The sequence below is a fragment of the Lontra canadensis genome, unplaced genomic scaffold (assembly GCF_010015895.1).
Source record: "Lontra canadensis isolate GAN:19392208 unplaced genomic scaffold, GSC_riverotter_1.0 scaffold2, whole genome shotgun sequence".
In the NCBI taxonomy this organism is placed as follows: domain Eukaryota; kingdom Metazoa; phylum Chordata; class Mammalia; order Carnivora; family Mustelidae; genus Lontra; species Lontra canadensis.
The window spans coordinates 48,281,001-48,305,569 of record NW_022630996.1 but is presented as its reverse complement, the minus strand read 5'-3'; the positions used below and the strand labels follow the sequence as shown (position 1 = coordinate 48,305,569).

The following is a 24,569-nucleotide window of genomic DNA, read 5'->3' as shown; positions in this document are numbered from 1 at the left end:
CTGAAGGCAGATGCTTAACTCACTGAGCCACCCAGGCACCCTAATCTTTTGGAGGTTTTTTTTGTTTTTGTTTTTAAAATTTTTTAACATATAATGTATTATTTGTCCCAGGGGCACAGGTCTGGGACACACAGGTCAGGCTTACACACTTCACAGCACTCACCATAGCACATACCTTCCCCAATGTCCATAACCCCACCACCCTCTTTCATACCCTGTTCCCCCTGGCAAACCTCAGTTTGTTTTGTAAGATTGAGAGTCTCTTATGGTTTGTCTCCCTCTCAATCCCATCTTGTTTCATTTTTTCCTTTTCTACCCCCCAAACCCCCCACTTTGCCTCTCAAATTCCTCATATCAGGGAGATGATATGATAATTGTCTTTCCCTGATTGACTTATCTTACTCAGCATAATACCCTCTAGTTCCATCCACATTGTTGCAAATGTCAAGATTTCATTTCTTTTGATGACTGCGTAGTATTCCATTGTGTGTGTGTGTGTGTGTGTGTGTGTGTGTTTGTGTGTATACACACACACACATACACACCACATCTTCTTTATCCATTCATCTGTTGATGGACATCTAGGTTCTTTGCATAGTTTGGCTATTGTGGACATTGTTACTATAAACATTTGGGTGCACGTGCCCTTTCGGATCACTGCATTTGTATCTTTAGGGTAAATAACCCAGTAGTGTGATTGCTGGGTAGTGGGTAGCTCTATTGGTAATTTTTGAGGAACCTCCATACTGTTTTCCAGAGTGGTTGCACCAGGTTGCATTCCCACCAACAGTGTAGGAGGGTTCCCCTTTCTCTGCATCCTTGACAGCATCTGTTGTTTCCTGACTTGTTAATTTTAGCCATTCTGGCTGGTGTGAGGTGGTATATCACTGTGCTTTTTATTTGTATTTCCCTGATGCCGAGTGATGTGGAGCACTTTTTCATGTGTCTGTTGGCCATCTGGATGTCTTCTTTGCAGAAATGTCTGTTCATGTCCTCTGCCCATTTCTTGATTGGATTATTTGTTCTTTGGGTATTGAGTTTGCTAAGCTCTTTATAGATTTTGGATACTAGCCCTTTATTTGATATGTTGTTTGCAAATATCTTCTCCCATTCTGTCAGTTGTCTTTTGGTTTTGTTGACTGTTTCCTTTGCTGTGCAAAAGCTTTTGATCTTGATGAAGTCCCAATAGTTCATTTTTGCCCTTGCTTCCCTTGCCTTTGGCGTTATTTCTAGGAAGAAGTTGCTGCGGCTGAGGTTGAAGAGGTTGCTGCCTGTGTTCTCCTCAAGGAGTTTGATGGATTCCTATCTCACATTGAGGTCTTTAATTCATTTTGAGTCTATTTTTGTGTGTAGTGTAAAGAAATGGTCCAGTTTCATTTTTCTGCATGTGGCTGTCCAATTTTCCCAACACCATTTGTTGAAGAGACTGCCTTTTTTCCATTGGACATTCTTTCCTGCTTCATTGAAGATTAGTTGGACATAGAGTTGAGGGTCTATTTCTGGGCCTTCTATTCTATTCCATTGTTCTTTGTGTCTGTTTTTGTACCAGTTCCATACTGTCTTGATGATGACAAGTTTGTAATAGAGCTTGAAGTCTGGAATTATGATGCCACCAACTTTGGCTTTCTTTTTCAACATTCCCTGGCTATTCAAGGTCTTTTCTGGTTACATATAAATTTTAGGATTATTTGTTTCATTTCTCTGAAAAAAATTGATGGTATTTTGATAGGGATTGCTTTAAACATGTAGATTGCTTTAGGTAGCATAGACATTTTCGCAATATTTGTTCTTCCAGTCCATGAGCATGGAATATTTATCCATTTCTTTGTGTCCTCCTCAGTTTTTTTCATGAGTACTTTATAGTTTTCTGAGTACAGATTCTTTGCCTCTTTGGTTAGGTTTATTCCTAGGTATCTTATGGTTTTGGGTGCAATTGTGAGTGTGATTGACTCCTTAATTTCTCTTTCTTCTGCCTTGTTCGTGGTGTATAGAAATGCAACTGATTTCTGTGCATTGATTTTATATCCTGACACTTTACTGAATTCCTGTACAAGTTCTAGGACATTTGGGGTGGGGTCTTTTGGGTTTTCCACATAAAGTATCATATCATCTGTGAAAAGTGATAGTTTGACCTCTTCTTTACCAATATGGATGCCTTTAATTTCTTTTTGTTGTCTGATTGCCGAGGCTAGGATTTCTAGTACTATGTTGAATAGCAGTGGTGATAATGGACATCCCTACCATATTCCTGACCTTAGCAGAAAAGCTCTCTGTTTTTCCCCATTGAGAATGATATTCGCTGTGGGTTTTTCATGGATGGCTTTGATGATATTGAGGTATGTACCTTCTATCCCTACACTTTGAAGAGTTTTGATCAAGAAAGGATGCGATAATTGTCAAATGCTTTTTCAGCATCTATTGAGAGTATCATATGGTTCTTGTTCTTTCTTTTATTAATGTATTGTATCACGCTGATTGATTTGCGGATGTTGAATCAACCTTGAAGCCCTGGAATAAATCCCACTTGGTCGTGGTGAATAATCCTTTTAATGTACTGTTGGATCCTACTGGCTAATATTTTGGTGAGAATTTTTGCATCCATGTTCATCAAGCATATTGGTCTGTAGTTCTCCATTTTGATAGTGTCTTTGTCTGGTTTTGGGATCAAAGTAATGCTGGCCTCATAAAATGAGTTTGGAGGTTTCCCTTCCATTTCTACTTTTTGGAATAGTTTCAGGAGAATAGGTATTAATAGGTATTAATAGGTATTAATAGGTATTTTTCTTTAAATATTTGGTAGAATTCCCCTGGGAAGCCATCTGGCCCTGGGCTCTTGTTTGGTGGGAGATTTTTGATGACTGCTTCAATCTCCTTACTGGCTATGGGTCGGTTCAGGTTTTCTATTTCTTCCTGGTTCAGTTTTGGTAGTTTATTTGTCTCTAGGAATGCCTCTGTTTCTTCCAGATTGTCAAATTTGCTGGCATATAGTTTCTCATAATATGTTCTTATAATTGTTTTTATTTCTTTGGTGTTGGTTGTGATTTCTCCTCTTTCATTCATGATTTTATTTATTTGGGTCCTTTCTCTTTTCTTTTTGATAAGTCTGGCCAGGGGTTTATCAATCTTACTAATTCTTTCAAAGAACAAGCTTCTAGTTTCATTGATTTGTTCTATTGTTTTTCTGGTTTCTGTTTCACTGATTTCTGCTTTGATCTTTATGATTTCTCTTGTCCTGCTGGGTTTAGGCTTTCTTTGTTGTTCTTTTTCCAGCTGTGTATTTGAGACCTTTCTCGTTTCTTGAGAAAGGCTTGTATCACTACATATTTTCCTCTCAGGACTCCCTTCGCTGTGTCCCACAGATTTTGAACAGTTGTGTTTTCGTTATCATTTGTTTCCATGAATTTTTCAATTCTTCTTTAATTTCCTAGTTGACACATTCATTCTTAGTAGGATGCTCTTTAGCCTCCATGTATTTGGGTTTTTTCCAACTTCCCTGGTGTGATTGAGCTCTAGCTTCAGAGCATTGTGGTCTGAAAATATGCAGGGAATGATCCCAATCTTGTGATACCGGTTGAGACCTGATTTGTGACCCATGATGTGATCTATTCTGGAGAATGTTCCATGTGCACTGGAGAAGAATGTGTATTCATTTGCTTTGGGATGGAATGTTCTGAATGTATCTCTGATGTCCATCTGGTCCAGTGTGTCATTTAAGTCCTTTATTTCTTTGTTGATCTTTTGCTTGGATGATCTATCCATTTCTGTGAGGAGGGTGTAATGTCCCCTACTATTACTGTATTATTGTCAGTGTGTTTCTTTGATTTTGTTATGAATTGGTTTATATAGTCGGCTGCTCCCATGTTAGGGGCATAGATATTTAAAATTGTTGGATCTTCTTGTTGGACAGACCCTTTGAGTATGATACAGTGTCCTTCCTCATCTCTTATTACAGTTTTTAGCTTAAAATCTAATAGATCTGATATAAGGATTGCCACCCCAGCTTTCTTTTGATGTCCATTAGCATAATAAATTGTTTTCCACCCCCTTACTTTAAATCTGAAGGTATCTTTGGGTCTAAAATGAGTTTCTTGCAGATAGCATATTGATGGGTTTTGTTTTTTTATCCATTCTGATACCCCATGTCTTTTGATTGGGGGCATTTAGCCCATTTACATTCAGGGTGACTATTGAAAGATATGAATTTAGTGCCATTGTATTGCCTGTAAGGTGACTGTTACTGTATATTGTCTCTGTTCCTTCCTCTGATCTGTTACTTTTAGGCTCTCTCTTTGCTTAGAGGATCCCTTTCAATATTTCCTGTAGGGCTGGTTTGGTGTTTACAAATTCCTTTAGTTTTTGTTTGTCCTGGAAGCTTTTTATCTCTCCTATTTTCAATGATAGCCTAGCTGAATATAGTGTTCTTGGCTGCATGTTTTTCTCATTTAGTGCTCTGAATATATCCTGCCAGTTCTTTCTGGCCTGCCAGGTCTCTGTGGATAAGTCTGATGCCAATCTAATATTTTTACCATTGTATGTTATGGACTTCTTGTCCCGAGCTGCTTTCAGGATTTTCTCTTTGTCACTAAGACTTTTAAGTTTTACTATTAGATGACGGGGTATGGACCTATTTTTATTGATTTTGAGGGGGTTCTCTGTGCCTCCTGGATTTTGATGCTTGTTCCTTTGGCCATATTAGGGAAATTCTCGACAATAATTCACTTCAATATACCTTCTGCCCCCATCTCTCTCTCTCTTCTTCTTCTGGAATCCCAATTATTCTAATATTGTTTCGTCTTATGGTATCACTTATCTCTCGAATTCTTCCCTCATGGTCCAGTAATTGTTTGTCTCTCTTTTGCTCTGCTTCTTTATTCTCCATCATTTAGTTTTCTATGTCACTAATTCTCTCTTCTTCCTCATTTATCCTAGCAGTAAGAGCCTCAATTGTTTTATTGCACCTCATTAATAGCTCTTTTGATTTCAGCTTGGTTAGATTTTAGTTCTTTCATTTCTCCAGAAAAGGCTTTTATTTCTCCAGACAGTGTTTCTTTAATATCTTCCATACCTTTTTCGAGCCCAGCTAGCACCTTGAGAATCATCATTCTGAACGCTAGATCTGACATATTACCAATGTCTGTATTGATTAGGTACCTAGCCTTTGGTACGGCCTCTTGTTCTTTTTTTTTTGTGGTGAGTTTTTCCACCTTGTCATTTTATCCAGATAAGAATATATGAACAGGAGAATAAAATACTAAAAGGGTGGCAAAGACCCCTGACAGATGTACACTAACCAAATCAGAAGAGACCCCAAATTGGGGGGAGAAGTAAGGGGGTAAAAAGTAATTAAAAATTTTTTTAAATTAAAATATATATATTAGAGTGTTGAGTAGAACAGACCCACCCACTTGATTTTGGGTGTATTTGGTTTCTTAGAAGAAACTACCTCCCAAAATTTTAAAGAAAGAAAAACTTCTATATATACAAAAATAAGGGTAAACACAATGAAAGGATAGAATATGACTGTAAAAGATGAAAATTTAAAAAAAAAAAAAATTCTAGGGGCTCCTGGGTGGCTCAGTGAGTTAAGCCTCTGCCTTCAGCTCCGGTCATGATTCCAGGGTCCTGGGATCGAGCCCCGCATCTGGCTCTCTGCTCAGCAGGGAGTCTGTTTCCCCCCCTTTCTCTCTGCCTGCTTCTCTGCCTACTTGTGATCTCTGTCTGTCAAATAAATAAATAAAGTCTTTACAAAAAATTCTAAAAAAGGAATTGATATGACAAGTTGGTTGGGAAAAGAAGAAGAAAGAAAGTGGAGAGAATTAACAGGATGGAGACTAGACCAAAGCCCTGTGCCAGATTTAGGGTATATTTTGATCTATTAGAAGAAATTGTATCCCAAAATTTTTTAGAAGAAAAAACCCTATATGTATACAAAAAATAAAGTTAGATACAATGAAGGATAAAATATGACTATAATAATGATAAAAAGATTTTTTAGAAAGGTATTGTTAAAATAATCTAGTTAAAAAAAACATTAAAAGAGGAAGGAGGAAAAGTCAAAAAATTAGAATAAGAAAAAAATAAAATTAAAAAACTTAACTTTGCAAGACAAAAGAATCATGGGAGAAAGCCATGAATTCCATGCTTTGCTTTCTCCTCCTCTAGAATTCTACTGTTCTCCTTGATCAGTGAGTTTGGTCTTGGCTGGATGTTCTTGCTGATCTTCTGGGGGAGGGTCCTGTTGTAGTGATTCTCAAGTGTCTTTGCCCAAAGGTAGAATTGCACCACCCTTACACCCTAATCTTTTTGATAAGAGCATGTACAGCTGCTGTGTAGATGACTATAGAGGTTTATTTGGTTTAAAATAACTATATCTCACAAAGGAAGATTAATTTTCAGGTTTTTAATTCATTGGAATCTTGGGTCCTACCAAGGTGTTCAGCTTGTTACTATATCACTATAGCAGCACTCCCATGCCACCACAGCACCTAGTTTTTTAAAAACGATGTTAATTAGTCAGATATCTAGCTATTCGTGTATATGGAGCCAGACCTCTGAATATTTGGAAAAATGGATGATCATCATGTTTTTACTTCTTATCTCAAATGTTTGTATATACTTAAAAATTGTTTTCATGCTAATCCAACTGACAGTCATTGGTGATATTTTTTTTTTTTCATAACTAAAGAAATAGTAAATGTCATTTACCCATGGTTACACCATGGAAAGTCGAAACTTATTGGTAGAATGAACGTTGTGGTTAGAATTGTGCCTGAAAGGGGCACCAGCGTGGCTCAGTTGGTTGAGTGCCCGACTCTTGGTTTGGGCTCAGGTCATGATCTCAGGGTCATGAGATGGAGCCCCATGTCATGCTCACATTCAGCACAGAGTCTGCTTGAGATGCTCTCTTCCTCTCCCTCCTCATCTGCCCTTGCCCCAACTCATGCACACATGTGACTCTCTCTCTCTCTTTCAAATAAATAAATAAATAAATAAATAAATTCTTCAAAAAAAAAAAAAAAAAGGAATTGTGCCTGAAAATAAGTTTCTGATGAATGTTCACAGACAGTCTCATTTCTACTATCTGCTATAAAATGGGGCTTAAGATAAGTGCTTCCTTTCTAACTCACAGAAACATTGAAATGATTAATTTGATGCACATGATATGTCTTCATCTCTTCATAGAATTATGGCATTTAAAAACATAACTTTTCATTGAGTAATGCACTTAAAAGACAATGAGATTGTCAGGTTTCTGAGAGCCTGGTCTTTGGATTAAAGTAGATCTGGGTTTGAATCCCACTCATGCCAGTTATATGCCAAATCAACTTGACAAAATCTTTTTCACTTCACTGAATCTCAGTTTAATTATTTATAAGATGGGTGAATAAAATACATAAATTCAGGTTTATTATTGGTATTCCAGTACCAGACATAATGTAAGCTATGTAACTCTGGTCCTGGCATGTGGTGCGTTGTCAGAATGACTGGTAATTTTATTGTTGTTGCTAGAAGAGAAGAGTTAGCTTGCCTCCACCATAAATGAGCTATTTCTTCAGCTTTGGGGTAACTCTTACTCCCCTGTCATTGATACAAATAAAATTAAAATTTCTTGATTTTGGGCTAGTCTCCTGATTGAGGAGACATCCTCACACTATATTTCAGAACTCCATTCAGTTCCCAAGTTCTCTCCTTCTCAGTCTCTTTCTGGCTGTGCCTGAGGGATTTAAATTACTAAATGAGCTTGCCTTTTTTTTCTTGTTCATTTTGTATTGTTACGCAATTAAGAGAAAAAAATTTTGATGATGCTGCCTTTCTCAGAAAGGCCACATCAAAAGGTAGACTTCACCAAAAATAATACACACTTTTTCCGAAGACACAAACAGTTCCTTGAAAAGGATGTCATGCTGTAATTTGTTTTGTGAATTCTATAAACCACAGAACATTTACTTACAGTAAAGTTTGACCTTTCTTTTTCCTTCTTTTTATGTCTACAAAGCTTCATCGTCTTTTGAGAAGAAATATAAAAGCTAACATTCTGTTTTAAGTGTGTGTGTATGTGTGTGTATATATATATATACACACATATTCTAGATTGGATTTTATTAGAATATTGAGTTTAATTTTTAGCCAGGGCCCTTTGGCTTAATGCAGTAATATTTTATGGAATGCAATCATTTGTGCAAAGACCAAAGAGAGGCCCATTTGAAACTTTACAGAAAGAATATTCTGTGCTCATAAGGTGATGGGAAATGCAATATGTGCACTAAGCTCCACATTGCACCCCACTGAAAGCAGAGAAATCCCTATGACTGATTTGATGGTAGTAAAATCTCTTTAGGGATTTTTTTGGATAAAGAAAGTAATAACAAGAAATGGGCACATAATTAAGTTTCCAAAATGCACGTGTCTCAAGCATCTTATTGTCCCTCTGGAGGAGAAATTTACTATTGACTTAGGTAGACAATTTTCCTGCTATGAGCCCATTTAAAAAAAAAAAAAAGCCTTTCTAAATTCTCTAAACAATCCTCTGCTATTTGAGTTATAAAAACATTTTACTGTCATTTGTGTTCTATTTTCCATTCATTATGGCAATGTTTTACAACCACCAGGTTGCTATAGAAATGAAAATAAACAAAGATTTGGAAAGACACATGATTCAGGCTCTCTTGCCTGAATATGTGGATTATGTTCTCTAAATATACTTTCTACCTCAGTTGTCCAGTTGGTCTTTCCCGAAAGAGACAAAATTGAAAACTTTGTGTTCCAATTTATGTAAATTGTTTCCCAAAGCCTTGTTAAATTATGTCTGTGTCCTAAGAAAAAATTGGTCTAAAAAAGAGAGAAGAAATTAGAAAAAAATGGAGGAAAAGGGGGAAGAGGGAAGAAAAGATGGAAAGGAAAAGGGAGAGGGAATAAGGTAGGTATAAGAGAAGTTAGAGCTTAAAGTCCACTGTAGGTAGTCATGGTAACCATATGGGGAAATGTATTTCTGGGAAAGCCCAGGCAATTCTGCAGGGGTTCAAGAAGGAATCCATAGTTCTAGTGCATTACCCTAGAGAAGTTATTGGTCCTTTCTGTTTTGGCTTAGCATTGGTTACCTAGGACTCAGTCCTTTGTTCAGTGGATAGTGGCAGAGCCCTAGCTTTTACAAATTTAGAAGAATTGATTTAGCGATACTTAGGAAATTAACACCTAAGATCATCCACAAGTTACTAGACCCACATTTGGAATCATAATAAAATGTATCTTGAGGGGTACCTGGGTGGCTCAGTTGGGTAAGCTGTTGCCTTTGGCTGGGGTTGTGATCTCAGGGTCCTAGGATTTAGCCCTGCATGGGGCTCCCTGCTCAGTTGGGAGCCTACTTCTCCCTCTCTTCCCCACTTGTGCTCTCTCTGTCTCTCTCTCAAATAAATAAAATCTTTAAAAAAATAAAAAATTTCTTGAAAACCAGTATTGCAAAGTTATAGCCACAGTTTTAGCATATTAAAATACTTGGTATTTATATACTTTCATAGTGACTGGGAAGGGACATTTTTAAACATACGTGCATTTCATTTTATATTTCAACGCGAAAGAAGGTTTATTTCAATAAAATTTTAATATTAGCTCTTAAGTGACTTCTAGAAACTCCAAACTAATCCTGTCTCAGAGTTTCCTAATTCTGCTCTGTTAATTTGTTTTAGACTAAGTTTTGACATAGAGTTCAACAAAAGCAAAATCTGTTAATTCCATTACCACTATGTTTCTGTATGGTAATTACATAAGATTCACTTTATCCATTTTGATAAGCTAGCAATTTATAATTTTTCCCAGCTTATTATGCCCGAGTATAGGATTTTGCTTAGGAAGCCAGCATCATTCCATATACAGAGGAATAGAAAATATAATACTCTGAGTATAATAACATGACCTTCACTGACAGCGTCCCAAAGCCAGGAAGAGCAACTGTTTGGAAAGATTTTCTTCCCAACTCTCAGTTCAAAGACACATTGAGTAATATCTCTGAATCAGTAAGAACTATTACTGTTCATATGACACATCTTAGGTAAGGAAAGTCCCTTAGTCCCTTCGACTCTTCATTCTTTTTTAATGACCGAGTTCTAAACTTAGCATTGGCATTTTAATATTCTGAAGAAATATAAACTTATTAAATGTCACATTTGGGGGTGCCTGGGTGGCTCAGTGGGTTAAAGCCTCTGCCTTCGCTCAGGTCGTGATCCCAGGGTCCTGGATCGAGCCCCGCATCCATCGCATCCATCGGGCTCTCTGCTCAGCAGGGAGCCCGCTTCCCCTCCTCTCTCTCTGCCTTTCTCTGCCTACTTGTGATCTCTGTCTGTCAAATAAAATAAATAAAATCTTTTTTTAAAAAGTCACATTTGGAGCTCTAATTAGAAGAATAAGCTTTTTAGACTAGGAATATATAAATATTATTGCATTAAGTACATGTATGCACATATTTGGTTAGAATATACATCTTCCTGTTAGAATATATTGTGAGGTATTATGATATACACACATATTTAAATGAAGTAATATGAGATCTTAGACCTATTATTATGCTTTTGAAAGTGCGGTTCATACATAGTTTTCTTGTTCTCATCAAAATTTCATTCTTTTAAAAACATTCTTTTAAAATGCAGAGACCATCTAAGTGAAGCTCCATTTTTTTTGTTGAAGAAACTAATAGCTGAGGAAAGGCAGTTTACTAAGGTCATACAGTTACGAGTGGCAAGAACAGAAACCAGGTATTATTGAGTTGGTTGTCCATCAATCTTCCTACTTCATTACAGTTGTACACCAAAGCTAGATAATTCAATTTTGAAGTGGTATGCAGTGGAAAACATTGGAGAATTTGGTCCCCTTTTTTGAAGGCTTTTGTAGAAACCCCACCTTTCCCTTTCTTCCTCTCTTTCATGAAATGTTGTAGTGCTCATCAAAGCAAAATGGTCAGAGAATAATGTCTTTTGCACTGGCAGAGTTCCTGTTTTAATGCTTAATATGTACAAATATAAAACAACTAGACACTGAGAATCATATCTAAATTGGTCAACAAAAATAGGTTAAGAGGAAATTCATATTGAGCAGAATTATTGAGGCAGAAAAAGCCATATAGACGCCTGAGAGGAAAACAGAACATTATATGAGGAAATAAAATCCCCATATACACTACATCTTCTGAAGTTGTGAAGACTTTTTCGTCCCGTTTTTCCTTTTTTTCTCATTAGCATAATGTCTAGATTAAATATTAATTAAATGGGTTTTTGCATATTCTTATAATTATCCCTATTCTGTTTTTATGCTTGGACAGTTTTGTAACCAGCTGGCCAAGAGAGGAACTTGGGATTATTTGATGATTAGACTGAAAGCTCATATACAATGACATGACAAAAGAAATGTAGATGGCCTTTCACTAAAAAAAGCATTTTAAATATATTTGTGAAATGAGCAGAGGCTGGAGAAGAGTGAGGGACTAAGAAAACCTGAGCCAAAAACATGAAAAACCAGAGAGGTTATCATTTGGCATTCCGTTCAACAACTATTTATTGAGTACCCACCATGTGGGAAGTACTATTTTAGGTCTGTGAGATATATCTTTCAACAAAGAGGCAAACAACTTCTTCCCTTGGGGAACTTGCATCTACTGGGGAGAATCAGATAATAAAATACACAGTGAACATAATAAGTAAATCATGTATCACTTTGGAAGATAGTAAGTGTTATGGGGGAAAAAAGAGCAGAATAAAAAAGTTAGGAATGAAGGAGGTGGGGTAATTGTGGGGAAGATTATCAGGAAAAGGTCTTACTGCCCTTTGTTCATGATACCTGAGCAAAGATTTGAGGGATGGGAGGGAGTTATCCATCTGGGAAAGAGCACTCCAGGCAGAGGGAGTAGCCAGTGTAAAAATCCGATGGCCAGAATACGTCCATACTGTTTGTGAATGGAGTCCTGGTGGACTGTTGGAAGAGATGGGATCAGATTGATGCTGGGCAGCCTCATTGTGCAGAGACTTGCGAGCCACTTAAAAAGACTTCACTTTTACCCTGAGAAAAATAGCTGGGATCTGATATGCTAAACATAACCTGCTGCCGTGTTGAGAATGGAGTACAAAGTAGGTAAAAGAGATTATAGCCTCCTTGGAGGCTGTTGTTCTAATTGAGATAAGAGGTGTTGGCACAGGCCAGGGTAATGGCAAAGGAAGTGTTGAGATGTGGTAGGTTACTGGATATAGTTTGAATGTGTAGACAAAAGACTTTCATAATGGACTGGAGGTGGGTATAAGAGAAAGGGAACCACTGAAGATGAAAAATTGAGGCAATAAAGAAAACAGAAAGTGGTGATAGAAAGGGACAATATATGTGTGAGTGTGTCTTTGTTGGGTGTGTGAGGAGATGGAAGGTGCAAATTAAGGAGGAAGAGCAGGACTTACTGAAGTTGGGACTGGTGGGTCTGGTAGACAACACCAGTATACCTGGTGTGCTTAGAGCTTCCAGAGCTGACCTTCTTCCACAGATATCCATAATATCCCTTCCCTTGGTGCATCCCCCAAAGGGGGCTGGTCTAGTGATGAGTGAGGTGCTGAGGGTCATCCTGAGGCACCAGCCACCACAATCACTGCCTAGAATCTGTTTAGCAGCTGTTCTTTGATATGCTACCTTCATCACTTGTCCAAGCATGAACTTTTATGAAGAGTTTTTCTTGGGAGCATCCTTCTCCTGCTCTTCATGCACAAACATATACAGATGGAATCCGAAAAAGTGCACACACTGTAATGTGCATTTTGTTTTTGTGAGAAAAATCTAAAAGGAACAGAAGTCCATGTACCATTTGAAAATGTGCAGTTTTGGGGGCACCTGGGTGGCTCAGTCGGTTAAGTGGCTGCCTTCAGCTCAGGTCATGATCTCAGGGTCCGGCGATCAAGTCCCACATCAGGCTCCCTGCTCAGCAGAGAGCCTGCTTCTCCCTTTCTCTCTGCCTTCTGCTCTGCCTATTTGTGCTTTCTATCTCTCTGTCAAATAAATAAATAAAATATTAAAAAAAAAAGAAAATGTGCAGTTTTATAATCTGATACGTTTAAGTGGTAACCTACAATTAAAATACAAAGAAAAGTATAGGCTTGGATTTTCACCTGTAATTCATATTTATGATTATAATATGCCATTATGAATTATATAGGGGATCAGAATCTGCTGCCTCAGAGGTCAAAAACACCTCTTAATTCTAAAAGACACTTTAAAATACTTAGCTTAGTTGATGAGGACAGAAATGATATAAATCAGATCTTGTCACTGTTCTACTCAAAACTTTGCAGTTTCCTTTCTTGTTCAGAATGAAACCCAAAGTCCTTACAATGGCCTATTAGGTCCTGTGTGAACTGGCTTTATGCCACCTTTCTGACCCCATTTCCAACTGTCTTTCCTTTATTCATTTGATATCAGCCGTAATTGCCTCCTTGTGGTCCTTGTGAATACACGAAAGACCTCCCACTTCAAGTCCTGTGCGTTTACTATTCCCACAGGCCGGTGTTTTTCATCCATAAATCACTTGACCTACCTCCTCACTTCATACAGTGTAGCTTTGTTCCACTGTCACCAGCTCAGAGCGGCCTTCTCCATATCCATACACCGTAACCCTTACTTACATGCTTTCTTGTTTATTTATACACTGTCTTTCTCCTCTATTAGAATGTAAACTCGATGAAGGCAAGAGGTCGGGACTTTGTTTGCTACAAACCCTACGTACAGTAGTGCCTGGAATGTCCCAGGAAGCTGGTAAAGGTTTGATAAGTAAAGAAAATTAATTGAATGAACTGCGTGATGCACTTTTACTTCAGTCAACTTTTCAGTTCCTGAAACACTTGTCACCACCATCTGATGGCCCCTGGTTTCTTCAACATCAAGCTCTCCGGGTCCTCTTTCAGCCAGGGCTGGGTACTGCATGCCTTTTATGACCTTCTCTGCTACTGCTACCCCATATGTACCATATGCTCCAGTCATATCAAAGTATTTGTCACAAGTCTCCATGCCCTTTCAAATGCCCACAACTTTTCCCTTGCTAGCGCATCTGCCTGAACTGCTCTCTCTACTTTTTTCTTCCGGCCAACCTCTTGCACTAATGTCCAAATTCACTTTTCATGTTTTTTCTTCTGGAGGACTTTCTTTATACTCTTCATCCCTGTTGACTGCCCTTCTGTCTTTTGGTACATTGTTTATGACTGAGCTTGTGCCATGCCATACTGCAAAAGCATGTTTCCTTCTAAGGTATGAACTCCTTTAGGGCAGAACTACAATTTGTTCTTATCTTTGAATCTCAACACAATCCCAGTGCCTCTGATACAACAGGGGCTCAATAAAAGACTTCTGAAAGTCTACAAAAATATTGATAATTCTGTAGATTATAAAGCTTTGAAATGCTTTAAATTTTGCGCTTAAGGCTGAAGAATCTAACTTTTTTGTTTTTCTCAAAGCCAAATCTGTGCTCCCTTGCACTGAGCATGCCATATGAGTGGACAACATCGCCTATGTTTACTTCACACACACCTCGGTGAATCATGGGAAATCACTAGCGTGACAGCCTAAATAGAGCACATGATTCAATGTCAGTGCAATCAATTCTTTGACCATTGACTAGAGACGAAATAAATCCAGAGATCTGATTCCAACTGAGGAGATTCTGAATTACAATCACAGTTCACAGGGCACCTGGGTGGCTCAGTGAGTTAAAGCCTCTGCCTTCTGCTCAGGTCATGATCTCAGGGTCCTGGGATGGAGCCCCATATCGGGCTCTCTGCTCTGTGGGGAGCCTGCTTCCTCCTCTCTCTCTCTGCCTGCCTCTCTGCCTACTTGTGATCTCTGTCTGTAAATAAATAAATAAAATCTTAAAAAAAAAAAAAAAAGAATCACAGTTCACAGAAATAAAACCAAAATGGGATTCGTTTCTCCTATGACAGAATCTCCAGTGGTCAGTTGGAGATGAGAAAGCAGATATGCTATCATTATTGCTTTAGTAGTTTGTTTTCTAGCAAAGAAATACACATACAAATCATCAGGTCCTTGGACTCTATCATTCTCCTGTGATACATACACTAATTTAGTCCTATGCTTCTCTGTTTCTTTGGTTTACTTCCTTGATTTATAGGAGTACATTCTTAAGTTATTTGGAAAGGGTGTCTTGGAATTAAATTTCTGAGTCCTTATATGTCTTAAAGTATTCTTATTCAATTTAACATACTTGAATATTAGTAGTAATAGCTAGAAGCAGAATTAGAGTTTAAAAATAATTTCCCTCAGAATGTGAGGGTATTCACTGTTGCTGATTGGGACTCCAGTCAGTCTCCTTCTTGATCTCTTTTGAGTATGACTTTTTTCTTTCTTAAGGATCCCTGGGGTTTTGAAGTTTCATGAGAATATGTATAAAAGTGTGTATATGCTTTTATGCATAAGGTTTTGCATCAGTTGGACTTACCAAATATGTAGCCTTAAGTCATTTTTCAGTTCCTAAGAATTATCTTCTGTTATTAGTTGAAAATTTCCTCCCCTCTTTCTCAGCATTCTTAGGGACCCTGTTGTTTAAAGATAGGACTTCGGCATTAATCCTTTTTGTCTCATATTTTCCCACTTATGTTTTGTCTGTTTGCTTCCATTTAGGAGGAATTACTTTAATTTTATTTTTTCAGAGCTTCTACTAGTTTGTGCAATTGTAGTTTTTATCATTAATTGCTTCCTTTGTTCTTTGATGTTTCTCTTTCATATCAGCCTGTCTGCATTTTAAGATAAAATATTTTTCTGAATCTCTTTGAGGTTATTATTTCTGTTGCTTGAACTGTCTCTGATTTCTTCAGAGTTATTTATATTTATGTTTATTTTAATCTTTTTTCTTTCTTCATACTACTGGTGCTCCTTATATGCCAGGAAATTTCTGCTTTGCCATTGATGGTTTTTTGAAAGTAGTAACTGGTGTCAGATTTTCCTGTGGTTGTATAAATGGGTCAAATGGGAGTTCTGTGTCAGTTGGTGTGGCATGATGGAGTACGTGGACCGCCAAGCCCCACTTTGGGGTTAGCATTCCAGAAGATGGCTCATGGTCTCTGAATCTCCCTAAATGACAAAATAAAGAAGACTATTTTGGGGCAACAGTATCTACACTAGAAGCTTTGGCTTTCTCCCCACACCTTCTTTTCTTAAGAGAATCATCTGAATGTTCTGCCTGGTAATAAACACTGGTTGCTGGTAAAGAGAGGGAAAGTAATTAAGGTGCTGAAATATAGTTCTGGTCTTCTTAACCAACTAGCATTTCTTTAATCTCTTCTTTTCAGTCTTCCCTCTTTTCTTTGACCACACATGATTCTTTACTGGAGTTCCATTGGGTGGAAGTATCTCCCATTTCTTCTGTGGTCCCATGAGGGTGTATGCAGGGTAGTAGCTTTTGTTTGTTTCTTTTTTTTTTTTTTTTTTCAGTGTGTACCTAGTCAATTTCTCTCTTCTAGAAATTTGTTAAAAAATCTCTGTTGGGGTGTTGGGGTGGCTCAGTCAGTTAAGTGTCTGACTCTTGATTTCAGCTCAGGTCATAATCTCAGAGTCTTGAGATCCATTCCTGTGTCAGGCCCCGAGTACAGTGAGCATCAGGCTCTGCACTCAGTGGGAGACTGTTTCAGATTCTGTCTCTCCCTCTCCACCCCTCAAACTTGTACACTCTCTCTCTAAAATAAGTAAATATATCTTTTCTAAAAAATCTCTGTAAATTTTTCCTTCTTTCCTTCTTTTTCTTCTTTCCTTCTTTCCTCTTTTATTGTCATAAATTATTTTTTTGTATTCTGATACTTGGTAACATTTTATTTTAAAATACTATTGGATTTCCAGGCAAGTTGTAAGGATAGCACTAACTTCTTATATATCCTACACTCAGTTTCCCCTGATGTTAGATATTTACAAGATATTAAATTTATACAATACTGTTAGTTAGGTCACTGATTTTATATGAGACTGCAGTTTGTCCACTAATGTCCTTTTCCTATTGTAGGATCCAATCTAGAATCTTGCACTGCACTTAGATGTCATGTCTTCTTAGTCTCCTCCAATCTGTACCAATTCCTTAATCTTTCCTAATTTCTTTCTAGCCATGACTTTTAAGTATACTCGTTAGTTATTTAGTCAAATGTCCTGCAATTTAGGTTTGCCTGATGTTTTCTCATTATTAAATTTGAGGTTATATATATTTTTGCAAGAATACTATAGAACTGGTCAGCCTTTCTCGTGTATCATATCAGGGAGTATTGATGTTGACATGTCTTATCATAAGGGATATTAACCTTGATCACTTTATTATGTTATCTGCATATTTCTTCATTTTAAAGTTTTTTTTTTCTTTAGAATATCTTGGGAAAGATAGTTTGGTAGATATTATGCAAACAGCATCTTTCTTTGCAAACTATTACCCAATAATTTCAGCATCCTTCCATGGCCCTTGCCTGTACCAGTTATTTCTGTCTTATTCAAACAGTGATTTTCTATTTCCTTCATTTCTTCTATACTTGCTACCTGAAAGTTTTCTGTCCGGCAGAGCTATTTCTTCTCTATTCCATTATTTTTAGTCTCTCTGTGGACACACAGATACTTACTTGACTCTGCTGATTATAATCCAATACGGTCATTAGTTGTTTTGTTCCTCAGATTGTCATAGATTTGGCCATTGGGAGCTCTTCACATTAAGTTGTATGCCCTATTGACATGTCCTTATCTTTAATTGAGCATTTCATTGTTTTCTATCACCACAAGATGTTCAGAAATAGCTGGTGTTTTCCCTAACACAGTCTTGGAATCAATCACTTTTCCAAGGATCCTTGGATCCTTTTATTGGAGATCTATATTAGAAAACAAGATCTGGGTACTAATGGTGCTCTTTGCTACTAGGCTGCCACTGATTGTAGGAAGTACATACTAACCCATGCATACATACATACACACATACCGAAAGTTATTTCTATGACTGTTTGCCTGATATATGTTTAAAACCATGAATTTATATATATATATTTTTTTTTTCTTTTGCTTTCCTGTCAGTGGGATATAGGGAAAGATGGAGACAAACACATATACTTTGTTTGCTATCTTTAACCAGAAAACCTAATTGTTCAGATAAAATTTTAAATGAATGCCTTTGAGGATTTGTTCTATTTAAGAAAAATTACAGTTTTTCCTATTTATGTTTACCCAAATGTGCTTTTTAATCTTTCATCAATCTTTCAGACATTATCGACCTTTTGAATTAAAAATCAGTCTACACCGGCATAAACAGAAGAGCATAAACACTTTCATGTACATTGCTAAAATAATTGCCACAATAAGAGATCTGTGGTGTCTTAGTTTCATCAGTTTATCAGAGAACTGAGCATGAAATACTTTGAAGTCAACAATAGGAAAATAAAGATTCAGTTCAAAATTTAGCATGTCTTTAAGGCAAAAGAGTTTGTAACATAGTAGACACTCATTATATACTTGAGTTTGTAACATAGTAGACACTCATTATATACTTGTTGAAGTAAATGATTGAACCTTACCAATACCAATGTTAAACACCTGTTACCATGTATTTCTTCAGTACACACCATATATTGTAGCATAGCATCACAGCTCTTAGAATTATGCATCATTAATTGATTCAGCAAACGTCTACCACTCAGACACAATTCTGGGCATGTATGTTTTTCTCATTTTCCATTTTTTAAAATTTTTGGAGTAAATTCAAGTATATGGGATTAGTCCCGCAAGATAGAGCATTTTGAAAGCCTGTGTGAAATTGCAAGAACCATTTTTGTGAATTCAGGAATGATGTATATAATAAAAGTGACATTTTCTTCAGATGGAAGCTAGTAGATTCTGTATATTTGGAGATATATGGATAAATAGATCTAATTTTCCTGTAAGTGGGTAAGATGTCTTTATTAACAAAATAGTTGCATTAAAATGAAACCTATTTCATTCCACGGACCTTTCTCCTATTTTGTCTAAAGTAAGAGTAAGTTTCTTTCAATTTTGGCAAACATTGACGTTTAAAAAATGTTTTGACAGCGTGAATGGTTTATGTCTTATTCTTTCATAGTTTATGCCTTCATTTTAATGAAGTTTATCAGCCAGTACCTTCCTATGAAAATATTTGTGAGAGATGTTATTTTATTTTTTTTAAGATTTGTTTTTTTTGAGATTTTATTTATTTGATAGAATGCACAGACACACAAGCAGGGGGAGCAGCAGGCAGGGAGAAGCAGGATCCCTGCTGAGCAGGGAGCCAACCACAGGGCTCTATCCCAGCATCCTGGGACCACAACCTGAGCCGAAGGCCAGACGCTTAACCAGCTGAGCCACTCAGGCACCCCTATTTTTTTTTTTTGAAGATTTTATTTATGTATTTATTTGTGAGGGAGAATGAGCATAAGTGGGGGAGAGGGCCAGAGAGAGAGGGAGAAGCCAACTCCATGCTGAGCAGGGATCTGGATACAGGGTTCCATCCCTAGACCCCGAGATCATGATCTGAGCCGAAGGCAGATGCTTAACCAACTGAGCCACCCAGGTGCTCCAAGATTTTATTTTTTTAAGTAATCTCTATACCCAATGTGAGTCTCAAACTCACAGCCCTGAGATCAAGAGTTACATACTCCACCAACTAAGCCAGCAAGGTGCCCCTTGCCCCCTCCTTTTTAAAAAGTTTTTGAGATACTATTTTTTTTAAGAGTTTGAATGTCTGAAACTTGATTATTCTACTCTCAATTTTGATTGGCAGTTTGGATGGATAGGAGATTCTAATTTGGACAAGTTTCCCAAGCAGTGACATAATCAACAGGGTACACAGGCTGTCCCTGACTTTGCTCCCCCTCACAAGAACAACTAACAAGTATTCAAGGAAAAGACACCACTGAGAGTATTCTAGAACATGGGGGTAAAACTGAAGCACTACACTGCACTACAGAGACCAAGATAGACTACATTAGAAAAGTAAGAGAAGTGGCTACACATTGACCACATTGCTTTTAACCCAGGATGGCACATCACCACACAGAGAGGTCTCCCCCAAGCCTCTGGTTCCTTTAGTGGGAAAAGAGAATTCAGAGGGGACAATACCTCAGCACTGCGGATTGTTTTGCAGGAGCCCCTACTCTGATCTCACACCACAGGGATTATAGGGAAATGGGTGGGGCACAACCACTGAGAATCTGACTGTGGTAGATAGAGAAGGGAGGGTCTTGCAACAATGACAACACAGATTTGGGCAGCCCACATTCACACCTGCAGTACCCAAGTAGTAGTCCCTACCAGTGGTTTTGCTCATCTGCAGAACCAAGTCAGGAGTACACTCTGACCAGAGAAGATGCTGTGTAGATCCACCTGATTCAGATCCTCAAAGGAGTTTTGTAGGCCCTAGAGCCAGGTTTGTCAAGGCTCAGACAAGGAGTTGAATTGCATGCAGTCCCTCCCACTGCAGCAAATATCTTCTGGCCCCATTTGACCAGAAGGGCTGGAGACATTTCCTGGAAGTTATGGCCCAAAGGCATTTATCCTGAGAGGTGGGCAGGCAGAGCTGATTGCCCCCAAAGCAAAGCCGGTACCAGAAGTGGAGCTTTCCCGTCATACACAGACAGGAAGATGAATTAATTCATATCCAAGGCTAAGGGTAGCTGCCTGACCTTTCCGAAAGATAGAATCTATCTGGGAAATCTAAAGTTGTCTGGAGCTACCCTGGCCCCCCCACTGCCACCCAGGCAAGGGAGCTGAGACAGCTTCACCTACGGTAGAGAGTGTCTTTCTGTCCTATTTGACGAGAAGAGCTAAAGACAGTTCCTGGAGAATGTGCAGCACAGTGGCACTTAAACCATGAGATGGGTGGGCAGAGATGATAGTCTGCATAGCAAATCCAGTGGCCATGTATGATCAGGGGTTTGGAGGTTGCTAATTGGCTTATATTAAGACAACAAAGAGTCTTATACTTGGCTTTCAAGCTGCTTTTCCTTCTGTGCCATCGTGGGGATCATAATTTTATCTTTACTTATAGCTGAATGCAGTCTTCAGCCTGTTTGACCAGTTAACCTAACCAGAGCACATGGGAAATTGCATAGCCCATTCAACAGCCCTAGTACAGCACTTAAAAATGTGGCACTTGAGCATGGCCCATGGCTTCCCCATCTGCAGAGCAAAACTGGTAGATTCAACTGACCAGAGAAAACTCTGGCTTGATTCTGTAACTGAACGCAGGTCCATCTGCCCGATGCATAATGAAATCAATCACTGATCTATCAGGTATGTAGCAAGGGAATGATTTATTTTAGAGGCAGCCAAATGAGGAGATGGGTGTGGGAGGGCAAGCCTGAAGTGGAGAGAACAAGTTTCTTTTTATAATTATAGAAGTTGATATCACACACATACTGATTTTCTTTAAGTATTTTATTTATTTATTTGAGAGAGGGAGCACATATGAGTTGGGGGGAAGGCAGAGGGTGAGGGAGAAGCAGACTCCCTATTGAGTGGAGAGCCTGACATGGGGCTCAGTCTCAGGACCCTGGGATCATGACCTGAGCCAAAGGCAGATGCTTAACTGGCTGAGCCACCCAAGTGCCCCAACACACATATTGACTTAAAAGGGCCAGGAAACTTACGAGTATTCATAAGAAAAGATGGAGCGTGCACACTTAGCAGACGGATGTAACATACATCACATGTTCACTTAACATCAGAACAAGGCAAAATTCAGCTCTTTGACATCAGGAGGTTATCTTAGGACAAGGAGAAGGAGCTATGGTTATACTCTGAGAGCTGGTATAAACTGGAGAAGGTTTGGGCTCATCTTAGGTAAAGAATGCAGGGCCATACAATGCATGTTCATAGCTAGAATATTATCCATTGACCTTGAGTCCAGGCTTCTACAGAGACACCTAGTGGATTTTTAGTGGGGTCTGAGAGGCACAGTAGCTGGGGAAAACAGTTCTCTGAAAATTTTCTGCCAGTTTCATCCTCATTAACCCTGTGGGCACAATTTCAGTTCATATTGCCAAACAAGCTATATAGGCCCTTGTTCTCATAATGTTTCCTTGCCAGGGCTAGAGAATCCAGGCCACTGTGGAGCTCATCTTATAGCCTTACATGGGTAGGGAACCAAGCAGCAGTTTTACCCAGCTGTTCTCAGCCAGTGGCACACCTCCCCATCCCTGACCTCGGAGCTCAAACAGTTGCCTTTCCCCAAAATAGACCATAATAGCAGACCCCATCTGCCCATGGACATTACCAGTTGACACACCTGCAGACCCAAACTGAGCTTACTGGTGAAGAACAGTCTCTGCCAAAGCAAAACAGTAAAGTCTGAGAGAGGAGGATCATTACTCACACATGCAGATACCAACATAAGCAATCAAGGCTTACAAAAAATCCAAGTAAATGTGATACTACCAAACGAAACTTATAAAGCTCCAATAATGGTCTCTATAAATAAATGGAGATCTGTGTAGTACCAGACAGAGAATTCAGAATAATCCTCATATGGAAGGTTAGTGAACTACAAGAAGACACAGACAACTTCAAGAAATTATGGAAAACAGTGCATGAAGAAAATGAGAAGGTAAGCAAGGAAATGACCATCAAAACCAAAAAATCCTAGAATTGAAAAACACAATAACTGAACTGAAAAACTCAAAAGAGAGTTTCAAAAGTAGACTCCACATTGCAGAAGAAAAAATATATATGACCTAACAAATAGGATATTGGAAATTACCTAGAGGTGCAAAAAGAGTGGAAAAAAAACAAAAGAAAAAAGCCAATAAGAATTATGGGGCACAATGAAAAGAAACAATGTTCACATTATGGGAATTCTAGAAAGAGAAGAGAAGGTAAAGGGGACAGAACATATAATTTAAAACAATAAAGACTGAAAATGTTCCAAACCTGGGGAAAGAAGTAGACATCCAGATTCATGAGGCCCAAAGGACCCCAAATTGGTTGAACGCAAATAGGGATAAACTGAAATATATTGTAAGTAAGCTGTCAAAAGTCAAAAACAAAGAGTTTTAAGAACAGCAAGAGAAGTGACGTTCCATAAAAGAGAACCCCAGTAAGACTATCAGCAGATTTTTCAAGAGAAACTTTTCAAGCCAGAAGAGAATGGGACAGTATATTCAAATATTGAAAGAAAATATCTGTCAGCCAGGAATTCTGTACGTGGTGAAGCTGTCATTCAGAAACAAAGGAGAGATAAAGATGTTTCTGAACAAACAAAAGCTGACAGAGTTCATTACCACCAGACCTGCCTTATAAGAAATGCTGGGCGTTCTTTGAGTGGGAGTAAAAGAACAATTGACAACCTAAAAAAATTAAAAGGTAATTTTACCTCATTGGTAATGGTAAATATATAGCCAAAGTTAGATTCTGCAATATGTTAATACTGGCACATAACTCACAACTCTAGCTTAAAAGTTAAAAAAAGAACATAATAAAAATAGCCAAACCTATAATACTCTGTTACTAGTTACACAATATATTTTAAAAAGTCAGTTGTAACATCAATAACCTGAAATTGAGGGGGAAGAGAAATAAAAGTGTTAATTTTATGAAATCTATTGACATTATTATTGATTTAAAATAAAATGTTAGAAGTTTAAGATATTTTCTGTAAGCCTCATAGTAACTACAGGGGAAAATACTATAGTAATTGCACAAAAGAACACAATAAAGAAGTCAAAGCATACTGATTCCAAAACATCAAAACACACAAAAAAAAACAGCAGGATAAGAAACAAGGAACAGTGGATCTACAAAACAACCAGAAAATAGAACAAAATGGCAATAGTATGCCTTATCAATAATTACTTTAAACATGGATGAAATATGTGAAGGAGATTAAGAGATACAGACTCCCAGTTTTAAAATAAAAAAGCCATGGTGATGAAAAGCACACCATAGGATATATAGTCAATAATATTGTAATACATTTATTGTGATGAACATTTCCTAATGTATGTAATTGTTGAATCAACTGTTATACACTTAAAACTAATTTAATATTCTATGTCAACTATACTTCAATTAATGTTTTTATTTTAAAAAATAAATATAATGGATTAAGTTATCTAATTAAAATACATAGATTGGCTAAATGAAAAAAAAAGAAAAAGAAAGGAACCAACAATATTCTGCCTAACAGAGATTCACTTTACCTTTAAAGACACATAGACTGAGAGTGAAATAATGGAAAGAAAAATTTTAAGCAAATGGTAACCATAAAAAAGCAGGAGTAGTTATATCAGACAAAATAGACTTTAAACTGAAAATGGCAAAAAGGAGACAAAGAAGGTCACTATATAATGATAAGGTGGTCAATAAATCAAGAGGATAAAATAATTATAAATCCTTATGTGTCCATCCTTAGATTACCTAAATATATAAAGCAAAAACTAACAGAGCTAAAAGGAGAAATAAATGGTAATTCAATAATAGTTGAGGACTTTAAATACCCCACTTTTAAAAATAGGTAGATCTTGCAGACAGAATCAATAGGCAAAGAACAGACTTGAACAATGCTATAGACCAAATGGATG

At 37.6% G+C, this 24,569-nt stretch overlaps 1 protein-coding gene across 8 annotated transcripts in view; it reads left to right on the top strand.

Annotated features, from left to right (window-relative positions):
- Positions 1-24,569, top strand: part of HDAC9 (histone deacetylase 9) — an 856,076-nt gene that overhangs the window by 691,415 nt on the left and 140,092 nt on the right. The window lies entirely within an intron of this gene.